A 14,534-nucleotide genomic window follows, 5' to 3' on the forward strand; every position below is an offset into this window, starting at 1 on the left:
GGCCAGTGGGCCGATGAATGGCAGATGGAGTTTAATTTAGATAAATGTGAGGTGATGCATTTTGGTAGATCGAATCGGGCCAGGACCTACTCCGTTAATGGTAGGGCGTTGGGGAGAGTTATAGAACAAAGAGATCTAGGAGTACAGATTCATAGCTCCTTGAAAGTGGAGTCACAGGTGGATAGGGTGGTGAAGAAGGCATTCGGCATGCATGGTTTCATTGGTCAGAACATTGAATGCAGGAGTTGGGATGTCTTGTTGAAGTTGTACAGGGCATTGGTGAGGCCACACTTGGAGTACTGTGTACAGTTCTGGTCACCCTATTATGGAAAGGATATTATTAAACTAGAAAGAGTGCAGAAAAGATTTACTAGGATGCTACCGGGACTTGATGGTTTGACTTACAGGGAGAGGTTAGACAGACTGGGACTTTTTTCCCTGGAGAGTAGGAGGTTAAGGGGTGATCTTATAGAAGTCTATAAAATAATGAGGGGCATAGATAAGGTCGATAGTCAAAATCTTTTCCCAAAGGTAGGGGAGTCTATAACGAGGGGGCATAGATTTAAGGTGAGAGGGGAGAGATACAAAAGGGTCCAGAGGGGCAATTTTTTCACTCAAAGGGTGGTGAGTGTCTGGAACGAGCTGCCAGAGGCAGTAGTAGAGGCGGGTACAATTTTGTCTTTTAAAAAACATTTGGACAGTTACATGGGTAAGATGGGTATAGAGGGATATGGGCCAAGTGCAGGCAGTTGGGACTAGCTTAGTGGTATAAACTGGGCGACATGGACATGTTGGGCCGAAGGGCCTGTTTCCATGTTGTAACTTCTATGATTCTATGATTAGCCGAGGTATAGAATACACATGCAGGGATGTAATGATGGAACTGTATAAAACGCTGGTAAGGCCACACCTGGAGTATTGTGCGCAGTTTTGGTCACCACATTACAGGAAGGACGTAATTGCTGTGGAGAGAGTGCAGAGAAGATTTACAAGAATGTTGCCAGGGCGTGAAAATTGCAGCTACTTGGAGAGATTGGATAGGCTGGGATTGTTTTCCTTGGAGCAGAGGAGGCTGAGGGGAGACTTGAGGTGTACAAAATTATGAGGGGCCCTGATAGAGTAGACAGGAAGTACCTGTTTCCCCTAACGGAGAGTTCAAGAACTAGAGGACATAGATTTAAGCTGATTGGCGGAAGGATAAGAGGGGACATGAGGAAAAACTTTTTTACCCAGAGGGTGGTGGGTGTAGGGAATTCGCTGCCCGAATTGGTGGTAGAGGCAGGGACCCTCAGCTCTTTTTAGGTGCAGGTCCAGGTACTTTTTAAAGTGCTGTAAGCTGCAGGGCTACGGACCGGCTGGTGGAAGGTGGGATTAGAATGGGCACCTGGTTGTTCTTCGAGCTGGTGCGGACACGATGGGCTGAATGGCCCCCTTCGGTGCTGTATCTTTTCTATGGTTCTAGGTGACATGGAGGATTGAGGTACACTAATTCACCTCTTGTAGCATTGTACTACAATAAATTTTTATTGAGTGGGGCACTGGGATCCTCTCTGATTTAATGGGGGCAATTACTGTCCTTAAACCTGAGATTTGTATTCTTGGTTTCCTGGCTCAAGTGATAGTCTTAAAAACACTGGAAAAAATGTTGCTGGTGGCCAAATGACTGGTTTGACCCAGAAATTGGATAGTCTTTTGTCCAGCTATCTTCTGGGACAATGTGGAAAATTTTAGTCTGTGAAGGCTAGCAGGTGAATATGCAGGGAGTCAATCCATTTGATGGGGTAGGTGAATAAAATTAAATGCACAATTTGAGGTATCCTGGCGAAGAATCGGCATGGTGGAATGGGTTAGCATGATTCAAATCCAGCCCGGGTATGAAAGTAGTCTCGTCCTGCTGGCTCTAACATTCCTATATGGAATGAGTTTGGAAAGTCCCGGCTCAGTTGGAGATACTTGCTCATACCACATGTACATACATTTAACACCAAGTTTCACGTGAGTGGGATTTGTTTTTATACAATTATCTGCTTAATCCTGCTGGTGAACCATGTGACCACCACCGCCTCCTGGTTAAGTGTACCGTGTGGTGTTGCACAGCTCTTGTGTGAAATGGAAACGCCGCAGTGATACAGTACAGAATGCTCTTCCGAAGTCAGGATTCAGGCATATTAGGGTAGAGTAGAGGGAATTGTTCTCAACATCTGAGGTATTCTGCATCTGTCTTGGATGTCCTAGATATTTACACTTTGCAAAGTTTAAAAAAAAAATGCTTTCATTCCCTAGCATTCATCTTCACATTGATGTCCACAAAGGAATTACCCCAATTTATTGTAACCACCATAAAACCACATCCCTTTGGCAATAGATATTCCTGCCAAATTCTCAATGGCAAAAAGAGCAAATGTTCTTAAATAGGCTGAACGGGACTAATAAGCAACCACTGTTTACATAAAAACTTTAGAGACATCTCATAATGATGAATCCTTACTTTCGTCAGCATACCAGTTTTAAACAAAAGTCAATCTGTAGTTGTGAGAGATTCCAGTTTAAACATCTCCTTTATTTATTGGATGATTTTCTTTTGGTTTCCGCAGGTACCACCAAGATTGGAACAGTGACCCTGGCCAGCAGATGCAGGGATTTTTTTTCTTCATCTTTGGCAAAGCAACATAGGTAGAGGAATGTTGGAAAGAAATCCGAGGAGTAGAAGGAGCCTCGCACAAAGTCACACATGGTAGAGGTACCCAGGGTTGTCTGGGAGGTTTGGACCAAGTGGAAGTGGTAGAAGTTCAACAAACTGACCCTTCACTAGAGGCTGTGCGATGTCAGGCCATGGGTGTTGCACAGTGAGAGAGCGGCAATGCTCCTGTACAAGGAAAGGATATTGGTTTGACAATGGAGTCCAAAACTAACCTTTTTCAAGGAACCTGAAACGTTCAAGCAAATAGTGGTCCCTCATCCATATCGTAATGAACTATTACGAATTGCCCACAACATTCCATTTGCAGGACACCAAGGAGTAGAGCATACAAAGTGTCATGTGCTGCAGTATTTTTACTGGCCATCTGTTTTCATGGATGTAGCACAATATTTTAAGACCTGTGACCAGTGCCCAAAGGTGGGCAGACAGGGAGATCGGGCCAAAGCGCGGTTACAGTCCCTACCTACTATTAATGTACCATTTAAAAGGGTGGGCATAGATAAAGTGGGACACCCCCCCCCCCCCCCCCCCCCACCTGTTAGTAACTCCAGGAAAAGGTACATCCTGATCATGGTGGATTATGCCTCCAGATGCAGTGGCACTCCCATCAATTGAAGTAAACATTGTTGCTGGTGCTCTGCTAATAATGTTTACCCGGGTTGGTTTTCCAGAAGAAATTCCATCCGATCAGGGTGCAGATTTTGTGATCCAGTTGGTTGCATAACTGCGGGAGCAATGCCAAGTTACACGGCTCCGTGCTACCCCATACCATCCTCAGACAGATGGGTGGGTGGAGAGGTATAATGGGACACTGACACACATGCTACGCGCATACGCAGAGCAGAACTTCACTGACTGGGATGAACTGTTGCCACGTGTCATGTTTGCATATAGGGAGGTGCCACTGAAATCAAAGGGCTACTCGCCCTTTGAGCTATATGAGCGCTGAGTACATGGGCCGTTACTGTTGATCAAAGAGACTTGGGTCAGGGAAATGCCTTGGCAAGGAAAGAAATGTGGTGGAGCGTGATTTGCTCACGTTAGCAGAACACACCCAGCAAAGTCTGAGTAATACAAAAAAAAGGCAGAAACTCGTACTACCTCAATGCTGGTACACAAGAATACCAGAAAGGGCAGAGAGTGCTAGTGCCACTACCGGTGAAGGTCCATGTATTGTGGTGGACAAGGGAAACTATATTATGTGGTTGATATACCATCTTAGCAGTATAAGTTTCGGGTTTACCATGTTAACATGTTGAAACCTTACCTTGACTGCTAGGCAGCTACTGTGACAGTGAAATACTTGTTTTTTTGATCTAAAGATCAGTTTGTTGCCTTGTTTTCAAGATCAGATTGGTTCATTGTTTTAATTACCAATCGTTCCTTTTTATTAACAAGATTTGATGTGTTCCATTATGAAAGCCCAGAACCAATTAATAACACCGTCTACCCCGAACGCTCAGGAACGTGCAGACGGCTAATATTTCACAATTGACATCTTGTGATTTGCCTTCTGTTTTGTTGGGAAGTACGTATAAGCTTTTCTTTTGGGAGGGGCAGAGAGAGAACTTATTTAAACGCAAGTTGTTGCACCCATGAACTACCAGATATATTTGGATGATAGAAACTAAAAGTATGAGCTTTAAAACAGCAAGGGAGTCTTTCAAAGCCAGTTAACTGAACAGCTGTTCTCATCAATAGACCCTACTTGGGGGAGAAGAAGGAGGAGTACAAGAAGCTGAATTCAACAAGAACTTTCTTTTAGTTGTCAGTCTTGAACTAAATCGGAATCCATTCTTACTAAGGATAATTGACCATAAGAGACTTTTTCTGTGTGTATTCATATTATAAATATCTATATATATTGTACTTTTAGTTACTCTGATTATTGTGCTTCACATTGCTGTTTATTGGCAAATAAAGTTCTTGGTTGCTTTGGTCTGTAAAGCTGTGGTCTGCATGGTAATATCTACTATTCCTGAGGAAACTTGGTAGTGTTATCAGACACCACATTAAGTTCAGTAAGCAGATTACTGCCAATGGGTAATTGTTAGCCCTGGGGTATGTAATGCTGCCAGGGCAGAATGTAGAAAACAGAGACAGCGACCAGATCACAGAGGACCAGATTACTGGAGCAGATGCTAACCATTGAAAAAAACAAAGTCGTAACGATTGAAAAGAGCTGTGGCATGGACATGGGCATAAAGCAGGGAGAAGGAAAGGGGAAGCAGTGCCAGTGCAACAAAACGGAGCAGCAGCAACAGCATGAGTGCTTACTGGCAGAAAGGGCCCCAATGACAGTAAACTGTGAGAGTGGGGCTACAGTGGATCCCGCTGATAATCCCAGAAGTAGTCATTTTATTAAAACTAGTCTCATTCCAAATTGTACGGTGAGGACAACTGTTTCAGTTCGGGCTTTTCCCAAACGTTTTTCTCGCGTTTCTGGCCAGACTAGATAACCAGACGGAGTCTCTGTAGAACCAAAAGTTGGCTCTTACTTTCTGCCAAGAATGGGGTCAGAGTAGCTCTGGTCTAAAAATTAGCTCCAGTTTGCAGTTGGAATGCCCATCATATCCTCGCGGCACAACAGAAGACTGAAAACTAACATGCTGCTCAATCACCTCGTAGAGGCTGGGACAACTGTCCAGGTTTTATCTACAGATAAGTTTATATACAGAAAGATAGGCAAGTTACAGGTCAGCACAAATCAAACTTAGATTTTCTACAAGCTGGGTTGACAGTGTTTATGATTGTTGCAGCAGTTCACAGCATGTTAGAAAAACGCTTAGAGTAAATCTTTATATGTTGTATTTAAATTCTTGTGTGGTATACAGTCCCGGTCCACAAACCCTTACTTGTGTCACGACTTTAATTCGTACTTTTTATGTCGCTGTCTAACATTGAAAATCCCTATGTAAGCATTTATAATGGGAAACCCTGTCTAAGGATGTAAACATTTCCTAACCTGTCATGGTGCAGTTGTAACCCTCCTACCACTGGTGGCGCAGTCATGGCTCCGTCTCGTGTCCTAGCTAGTCAAACTTGGAAATAGAATAAAATACAATTTTTTACATTATAATTGAGACTTCTGGGCCCACTTGGATTTCAACTTTGCTCCCCCAGTTATTTTTCAGTTGCTGGCTGCCCACCCTTCCCACCGCTGCTAAGGCTGCCATTGTGGTTCACTTCCATCGTCTTTGGCCGTCGATCTCCCCATGCCCATTGGCTGCCATCACCTGTTGCTGTCCACTGGCCAGCTCCCAACCTGCTCCTTGCTGTTCAATGGCTTTTGACATCGCTCTTTCCATGCCAGTTATCAGCCTATCAGCCACTCACCCACTCATGGACTGTTCCTGCCCAGTGAACTTTGGGGCCTTTTCCACTCTGGACCAGCATCGGCCACTCCCCAGTCCATTATCCATGCAACTTGCTCCATGTTACTCTGACTAGAGGCGAAGTGGGTGCATTAGGGAGTGAAGGTAAGGGAGATGTTAGGGGACAGGGTGATACTAGGAAGTGAGGGGGCAAAGGGAATTTTTTGTAAAGGATATGTTAGAGGGGGCACTGGGAACGGATGTGGGGCTGTGGAAGCAGACCTGGGACAAGGGGGCTAGAGCTCCACCCTCTTCATCTTGCTTTCCGGTTCCACCTTTGCCTGTCCATGACCCAGAACCTGTTGCACCCCGAGTCAGATCCCTTTCTATATCCACAACCTGAAAGCCAATCTGCAGAACCTTCCCAGAACCCTTCCCTCAACTGGCTTTCAGCACCTGTGGCCTGAAAGTCACCCAGCTACCATGAAGCGAGCCTTCAGCCCTGGCCGAGTCCCTCCCCCACACGCAACCCACTGGCTTGTGCCCAGCTGGATCCTTCTCCTGGCCAGCGCCCCATACCCACCATATGAAAATACGGCCACAGCTGCTTTCCCAGCCTGACTAGCAGCCCACACCTGTAATTAGAAAAAAAAGTGGTCAGTGATCCTTAATGGCTTCCTTCCCTGTCAGGCCAACTATCATCTCACAACCAAAAGAAAAGAAGCAGATGACACAGAAAAGATCAAAAGAAACACAGAGAAACAGTGAAAGGAAGAAGCAGAAGAGCAGGCAGACAGAGAAGCAGCAACATAAAGATGACAGAGACAAGTGAAGAAGAGACCAGATACTTCGACTTCTGTGAGCATGCAGGAAAAGATTCATTAGTTAGGTAAGATTATTTCTTATAAAGTTCATGTTGCTGCTCCCATTAATAAGTGCACTGAACAGAAAACTTGATCCTGAGAGTCCCTGGATTATAAGAGTTTTGTTTTCTAAGACTATGAAGCTCAACTTGCGGATGACATCTGTTGGGTTTCTATAGGATATTATCATATATCCTTATTTCCCTTTTGTGGAGGTATTCTAGGATGTTGTCATACACCCTTTACCTCTGCCACAAGTTTGAGGACTAGGAAACACTGATAGGTCTGGGTAATACTCTTTATTAAATCAAATCAATGAGATATTAAAACAAAATTCTTTACATGCAGTGCATATGAGATACAGGTACCAATTATAATATAACTCATATATCAAGGACCTCTTCAGGGGGGTTGCAAGCAAGTTGTCTTCACTGCTAGCCTCAGCAAGGCCAGGTTGAAGTTCCCCAGGATCTCCAGTGTGTTGTATCTTTTAATTAGGTAGGACAAATTAATATGTCTTACAGTACCATATATCGTGCTGTTGACATGTAAGCTCATTTAGTGGTGAGGTTAGCTGTTACCATTTGTTGTGCGTGCCTTTGATGTCTTAGGTTGTTTGGACATTCTACACATGAGTGCTCATTAGTTCTCTGGAGCATTTCAAAGTCTCATAGCCATTGCAGAATGAGCAGAAATGTGTGGATATATATTTTAAAAGTTTAGTATAGCTATTCTAACTGATACACCTATACTTACATCATCACTAACTTTCAGTTAGTCGCCAAAGCAACAATGGTAATTTACTCAGTAACAATGATACCAATCTTAAGTCATACAGTGGATTCTGCATTTATCCCATGGAATTTATTCCATGTAAAGAGATTTGCAACGAAATAGTCAAGCAATCAAAATGTTAGCCGTTGAAGCATTTTTAAGTGATAATAGTCTGCTTGTTTTTGGCAGCTCACATTTTCATCTGCCCATCACACTCGGGTACAAGTAATATTCTATTATATCAAAAGGATGTTCAAGGCACTATATATGTGCTGCTTTGGTAGCATTGGGGATGTTGCTGGAGTTTGGCAGAACTGGGCTAAGTGTCTGGGAGTTTGAAGTGTGGCTGCTAGAGTTTGGCAGCATGGATGATCCTTCGATCTGGTGTCACTGGAAGGTGAAACTGAGGGTTTGGCATTGGGGTGGAATGTGAGGTTTGGCTCACTGGTGGATTCCTGTCAGATGGGAGGGTCAGGGCTTGGACCTGACACCATTGGGTGGGGGAGATCCTATATCTGGCAGCACTGGTTTGTGACTACCTATGAGACCTTACTAAGCAATGATTGGTTCCTGGATGTGTATTTCTGTGTTTGTCTCTCATTGTCATCGTGTCTCTTTCCCTGCTCCCTCCCTCAGTCTTTCTCTGTCTTTAAAGCTGTTGAATGGCCAGGTGATGGTCACCTTCCTCCACTGACATGTACCTAATTGGTTGCGTGTGTCCAGGCCTGGTAATTTTTTAAAAATTATTTCATGGGATGTGGGCGTAGCTGGCGAGGCCGGCATTTATTGCTCATTCCTAATTGCCCTTGAGAAGGTGGTGGTGAGCCGCCTTCTTGAACCGCTGCAGTCCTCGTGGTGAAGGTTCTCCCACAGTGCTGTTAGGAAGGGAGTTCCAGGATTTTGACCCAGTGACGATGAAGGAATATTAGCATTCCTTTGGTTCACAGTGGACTTCTGTAATAACTGGTGTTACACTTTCTCCTACCGAGCTTTGACATTAACATTTTGGGATTAAGCTGGATGTTGTGTTCAGAGGTGGCAAGCTGGGCTTTGCAGTGCTGCACTCCCAACATTATGGTGGAGGACCCAGAAAGATTGGGAGGGTTGTGGTATAATATGAGGTTGTGAAAGGGAACAGTACCAAATTTGTAGCCCCTTATGGAAGGACAGGCCTGTGGAGGGGTCGGAAGATGAAATTATGGGTAAATTCTGTGACTTTTTTGCTGACTTAAATTTTTTTCTAAATAATATTTGAGGGACATGATGTACTTTTAGGCGAGAGGAAATATAGTTTCTGAAAGGATTTTGAGAATTTTTTTCTGGTATTTGATTCCTTTTGTGGTTGTTTGCTTTTTAGTTAGTGGTAATTTTCTCTGGCACTAGTCATCGTTTTTACCATCTCGTTACACCTCCATCCCTCGGGACAGCCTGCTGACCCTCTGCTTCTTCCTCAAACAGCGGCCCAATCTCCACCTGGCTCAACTTGTTTTCACATTAAACAGCTTTTCCTTTAACTGCACTCACTTTCTAAAGAACCATTATTGATGAAGAGTCCACACCTGTTTTAAATTATTATGGTTAGTTTTTGGTGAATGAGACATTGAGCCTTTCCCTCTCTCCTCCTTCCACAAAACAATAATTCAAGCATTATGAATAACTACCAATACCAACAAGAGGCTTAGAACTTGTATCTTTGGGTTCAGGTTATGGTAACATAACAATATAAGAAATAGGAGCAGGAGTAGACCACACGGCCCCTCGAGCCTGCTCCGCCATTCAATAAGACCATGGATGATAAGCCAATTGAGATTTGTTCATGCATGTAACGTTAGTTAAATTCTAAGTTGTAACCAAGACCAAACCAGGTATTCATTATTCTGAGACTTTTATAAAAGGTCTTCATTACTGCTCCCCTGCATGTGTTCTCCCTTCCTCTCAAGGAGCTAACGTCATGCAGGATATGACTCCATAAATGCCAGCAGCCCTCTGGTACCCAGGTGCCCATTCTTCATGTGAGCCTGAACAGTGAGCACTGTTATACTGTTTGACTATGGAGTGCATCACTGCAATTCTAAATGTGCCCCGACCTGACATCCACACAGCAGGGATCACTGGGCTAGTACTGCATCCTGACCGAAGGACTGAGAGTCCCTTTCCACTTGTTATTGTATCAGACCGCCGTATTATTGTCCATCCAGTGCATGCCGATTCAAGGTACTGCGGTCTCCAAATGCTGCAGGGCCGAACTTGCCATCCTCGGTCCCAGGCAGCTCATATGCCATTTTAACAAGAATATGTTACCACCATTACTTGGAGGAGGAGGCTGTGGTATCTCTCGATCACTGTTTGATATCCAGGGCCAATGCCTGGTTAATCCTTAAAATGTAAATGTCGGACACATTCAGTTCACGTCTGTTTTGCGGTAAGTGGAGGACTTGTTGTATTATCCTTGTATATTTCTACTGATGGAAATCAAGTGACCGTTTGTTTCTTAAAAATAAACATAAAATAGATTAAATCGTATATAGAAATTGTACAAATTTAATTTTAAAAATTAGATTAAGTTGTGTATGTATAAAGGTTTTATATAATTCTAGAGCCTTAGGAATAAAGATTAAATTTTATGCAAAACGGTATTAATATGTAATTTATATTTTACAATTTGCACATATATAGTATAATTCATATGGAAGATGCATAATGTATACTTTTACAGAGTTGTTTCCTTTTCCAGCTGCAGTGAAGCATTGTGATTATGACTGCTATGTAAGTATCATGGGGCGATAGCGGGAAAGCACGCGTGTTCAGGACGTGGTCAGAGAGATTGGCGATAGGGGAAATTGCATGTTTCTCAAGAACATAATTAAATTTAGCCATTCAATTGTCTTTTATGCTTTTTAATGCCTTCACTAAAGTTTTTACTTCACGCTTCAGCCTCTCCCAAAAGCCGTTGATATTTGAATTTGATATTTTTGCTGTGATGTTAGCTGGATTCAGATTGTGCAGTCTGAGCATGTGCACTGTACTCAATTTCCCAGGATGCATCAGTATCATTCAATAGTTAAACATCTGTAATTTTTTTTAGCTTCTAGCAGTTTCTGCTTGATTTTCAAAATTCTTAGAAGAAAAGCTGAAGGAGAAATTTAAAGATGGACTATTGATTTACACACTTGTTGTAACTTTTGGTTTGTGTTAAATAAACTTCGGAAAGTGATTTAAGCTGAAAGAGAGTGTCATTTTTCACAATTTAAGTTAATTTTCCAAAAAGAAGTTCATTGAATTTTGAAGAAAACAGAATTATCACTTGTGTTGATAGGTAGAAAATATTGACATTCTATTTCGTGATATCGGGGTGGGGAGGGGGGTGGTCAGAGAGACAGTGAGACAGAGATTGTTTTTCCTCATAATTTGAGGGGTTTTCCCCCTGAAGGAATAAAATAAATTTTGAAAGCTCTAATCCCCTTTTATGATAATTATAATGTTTACATTTTCTTATAGCTGTGTGAGACAAGAGTCACAAGTCCAGACACCAATCAAAAACACCAAATTCAGTGTTCACAGAGATCCTTTAGAAAAACACAAACCAGTCCTGCCAGATATGGGAATTCCCTAACCCAATGCTGTCAGGCTTATGCTCTGCCTCTCCCCCCACTGCTGATAGGCATCAGGAATCTACCAGTGAGCTACACCTCACATTCCACCCTAGTTATGTTAAACCTCAGGTTTGCCTTCCACAGTTCTGCCAATCTCCAGGTTCCCCTCCACAGTGATGGCAGGTCAAAGTGCCATGTTGACAAACTTGAGAAGCCCCAATACAGTAGTGTCAAACTCCTGAACTCACAACTGTCAAACCTCACGACCATTTCTCAGTGTTGCCAAAGCCCAGTGTTATGGGTATTAAATGGCTAAATTTATAATACTGGATCCTCAGGGTCCAGCTCTCGGATGTAATTCTAGTTTGGACCCAGAGACAATCGCACCAGATCACAGTATCTCATAAGAACAACACTTATTTATTTTGTCTCATTAAATCTATTGATAAAAGCTTATTTACTTGGTTGGCATGAATATCACAATTATACTTAATCAGCACTCGCAGTCACCTATTTCAAGAATGGACGATATCGTCTGTGGGTAACCTGTCTGCTAGCAATGTTGGAGGACTCCCAGCTACTAGTGGTGTTGGGGGACTCCATCAGGACAAGCTGCAAGACCCTTTTCAATCCAAAAAGTCACTCATCATTAGTTTCCTTTAAGTCGACGAAGTTAAACAAACACCTGCAGACTCTGCTGCCCTCTTATGTCCCATTTGTTTATAACAACAGTCTGCTAACCATGATGTGGAGATGCGGTGATGGACTGGGGTTGACAATTGTAAACAATTTTATTTTTAATCCCACAAGCTTTCGGAGGCTTCCCCCTTCCTCAGGTGGTGTGGAAATGACATTTTCGAATCCTTCGCATTTTAAAATCACAGAACAATGCCTGGTGATTACTGCCCGTTGCCAAGGCAATCACAGTGAGCAGACAGAAAGGTGTCACCTAAAAAGGCCACCGAATATACAAACCCCCAAAAAAAAAGAGAGAGAGAGAGAAGGAAGACAGTCAATGACCCGTTATATTAAAAACAGATAACATTTGTTCGCTGGTGGGGTTACGTGTAGCGTGACATGAACCCAAGATCCCGGTTGAGGCCGTCCTCATGGGTGCGGAACTTGGCTATCAATTTCTGCTCGACGATTTTGCGTTGTCGTGTGTCTCGAAGGCCGCCTTGGAGTACGCTTACCCGAAGGTCGGTGGCTGAATGTCCATGACTGCTGAAGTGTTCCCCGACAGGGAGAGAACCCTCCTGTTTGGCGATTGTTGCGCGGTGTCCGTTCATCCGTTGTCGCAGCGTCTGCATGGTCTCGCCAATGTACCATGCTCTGGGGCATCCTTTCCTGCAACGTATGAGGTAGACAACGTTGGCCGAGTCACAGGAGTATGAACCGTGCACCTGGTGGGTGGTGTCCTCTCGTGTGATGGTGGTATCTGTGTCGATGATCTGGCATGTCTTGCAGAGGTTACCGTGGCAGGGTTGTGTGGTGTCGTGGACGCTGTTCTCCTGAAGGCTGGGTAATTTGCTGCGAACGATGGTTTGTTTGAGGTTGGGTGGCTGTTTAAAGGCGAGTAGTGGAGGTGTGGGGATGGCCATAGCGAGGTGTTCGTCATCATTGATGACATGTTGAAGGCTGCGGAGAACATGGCGTAGTTTCTCCGCTCCGGGGAAGTACTGGACGACGAAGGGTACTCTGTTGGTTGCATCCCGTGTTAGTCTTCTGAGGAGGTCTACGCGATTTTTCGCTGTGGCCCGTCGGAACTGTCGATCGATGAGTTGAGCATCATATCCCGTTCTTACTAGGGCGTCTTTCAGCGTCTGTAGGTGTCCATCGCGTTCCTCCTCGTCTGAGCAGACCCTGTGTATTCGCAGGGCCTGTCCATAGGGGATGGCCTCTTTGACGTGGTTAGGGTGGAAGCTGGAAAAGTGGAGCATAGTGAGGTTGTCCGTGGGCTTGCGGTAGAGTGAGGTGCTGAGGTGCCCGTCTTTGATGGAGATTCGTGTGTCCAAGAAAGAAACTGATTCTGAGGAGTAGTCCATGGTGAGCTTGATGGTGGGATGGAACTTGTTGATGTTATCGTGTAGTCTCTTTAGTGATTCCTCACCGTGGGTCCATAGAAAGAAAATGTCGTCGATGTATCTGGTGTATAGTGTTGGTTGGAGGTCCTGTGCAGTGAAGAAGTCCTGCTCGAACTTGTGCATGAAAATGTTGGCGTATTGGGGTGCGAATTTGGTCCCCATGGCTGTTCCGTGTGTTTGGGTAAAGAACTGGTTATTGAAGGTGAAGACATTGTGATCCAGGATGAAGCGGATGAGTTGTAGGATGGCGTCTGGAGATTGGCTGTTGTTGGTGTTGAGTATTGATGCTGTCGCAGCGATGCCGTCATCATGGGGGATACTGGTGTAGAGTGCCGAGACGTCCATCGTGGTGAGAAGTGTTCCTGGTTCAACTGGTCCATGGGTACTGAGTTTTTGTAGAAAGTCTGTAGTGTCGCGACAGAAGCTGGGGGTTCCCTGCACGGTGGGTTTCAGGATGCCCTCGATGTATCCAGAGAGGTTCTCACACAGGGTTCCGTTGCCTGATACGATAGGACGTCCGGGTGTGTTGGCTTTGTGTATCTTTGGGAGGCAGTAGAAGTCTCCCACGCGGGGAGTACGTGGGATGAGAGTGCGTAGGATGTTTTCAAGGTCTGGATCGAAGGTCTTGATCAGTTTGTTGAGCTGATGGGTGTGTTCTTTGGTCGGGTCTGTGGGTAACCGTCTGTAGTGTTCCTCGTTGTCCAGTTGTCGGTATGCTTCTTTGCAATAGTCCGTTCTGTTCTGTATGACGATGGCTCCTCCTTTGTCCGCTGGTTTGATGACGATGTTGCGGTTGGTCTTGAGAGCTTTGATGGCGTTGCGTTGTGCTCGGGTGACATTCTGGACTGTCTTCCGAGTGCGGCTGATGAATCTGGCATAGACGCATTTCCTGACAGCTTGAGCATACATGTCAAGCTGAGGGCAGCGACCCTCTGGAGGAGTCCAGTGAGACTCTTTTCTTCGGTTGCTGTACCGCGGATCCCTCTGTCTGCTGTTCCGGATCGTTGATTGTCTCATTGGGTTCGCTGCTGAAATTTTGTGGTTTGTGGTAGAATTCCCGGAGCCTCATTCTCCTGATGAATTCCTCTGTGTCTGCCGCGAGACTAGTGGGGTCCATTTTGGTAGTGGGGCAGAAATTGAGCCCTCGGCTGAGAACTTCGATTTCGTCTGGTGTGGTCGGACAAATTGACGATAGACTTCCCTGT

At 44.5% G+C, this 14,534-nt stretch overlaps 1 protein-coding gene across 1 annotated transcript in view; it reads left to right on the forward strand.

Annotated features, from left to right (window-relative positions):
- LOC137299341 (scaffold attachment factor B1-like) overlaps nucleotides 1-10,866 on the forward strand; it is a 75,013-nt gene extending 64,147 nt beyond the window's left edge. Inside the window, exon 19 of the transcript XR_010957885.1 lies at nucleotides 2,595-10,866. The gene's annotated coding sequence lies outside the window, so the exon portion shown is untranslated. The remainder of the gene's footprint in view (nucleotides 1-2,594) is intronic.
- The last annotated feature ends 3,668 nt before the right edge of the window (nucleotides 10,867-14,534 follow it).

This window comes from Heptranchias perlo, chromosome 29 (assembly GCF_035084215.1).
Source record: "Heptranchias perlo isolate sHepPer1 chromosome 29, sHepPer1.hap1, whole genome shotgun sequence".
NCBI lineage: Eukaryota > Metazoa > Chordata > Chondrichthyes > Hexanchiformes > Hexanchidae > Heptranchias > Heptranchias perlo.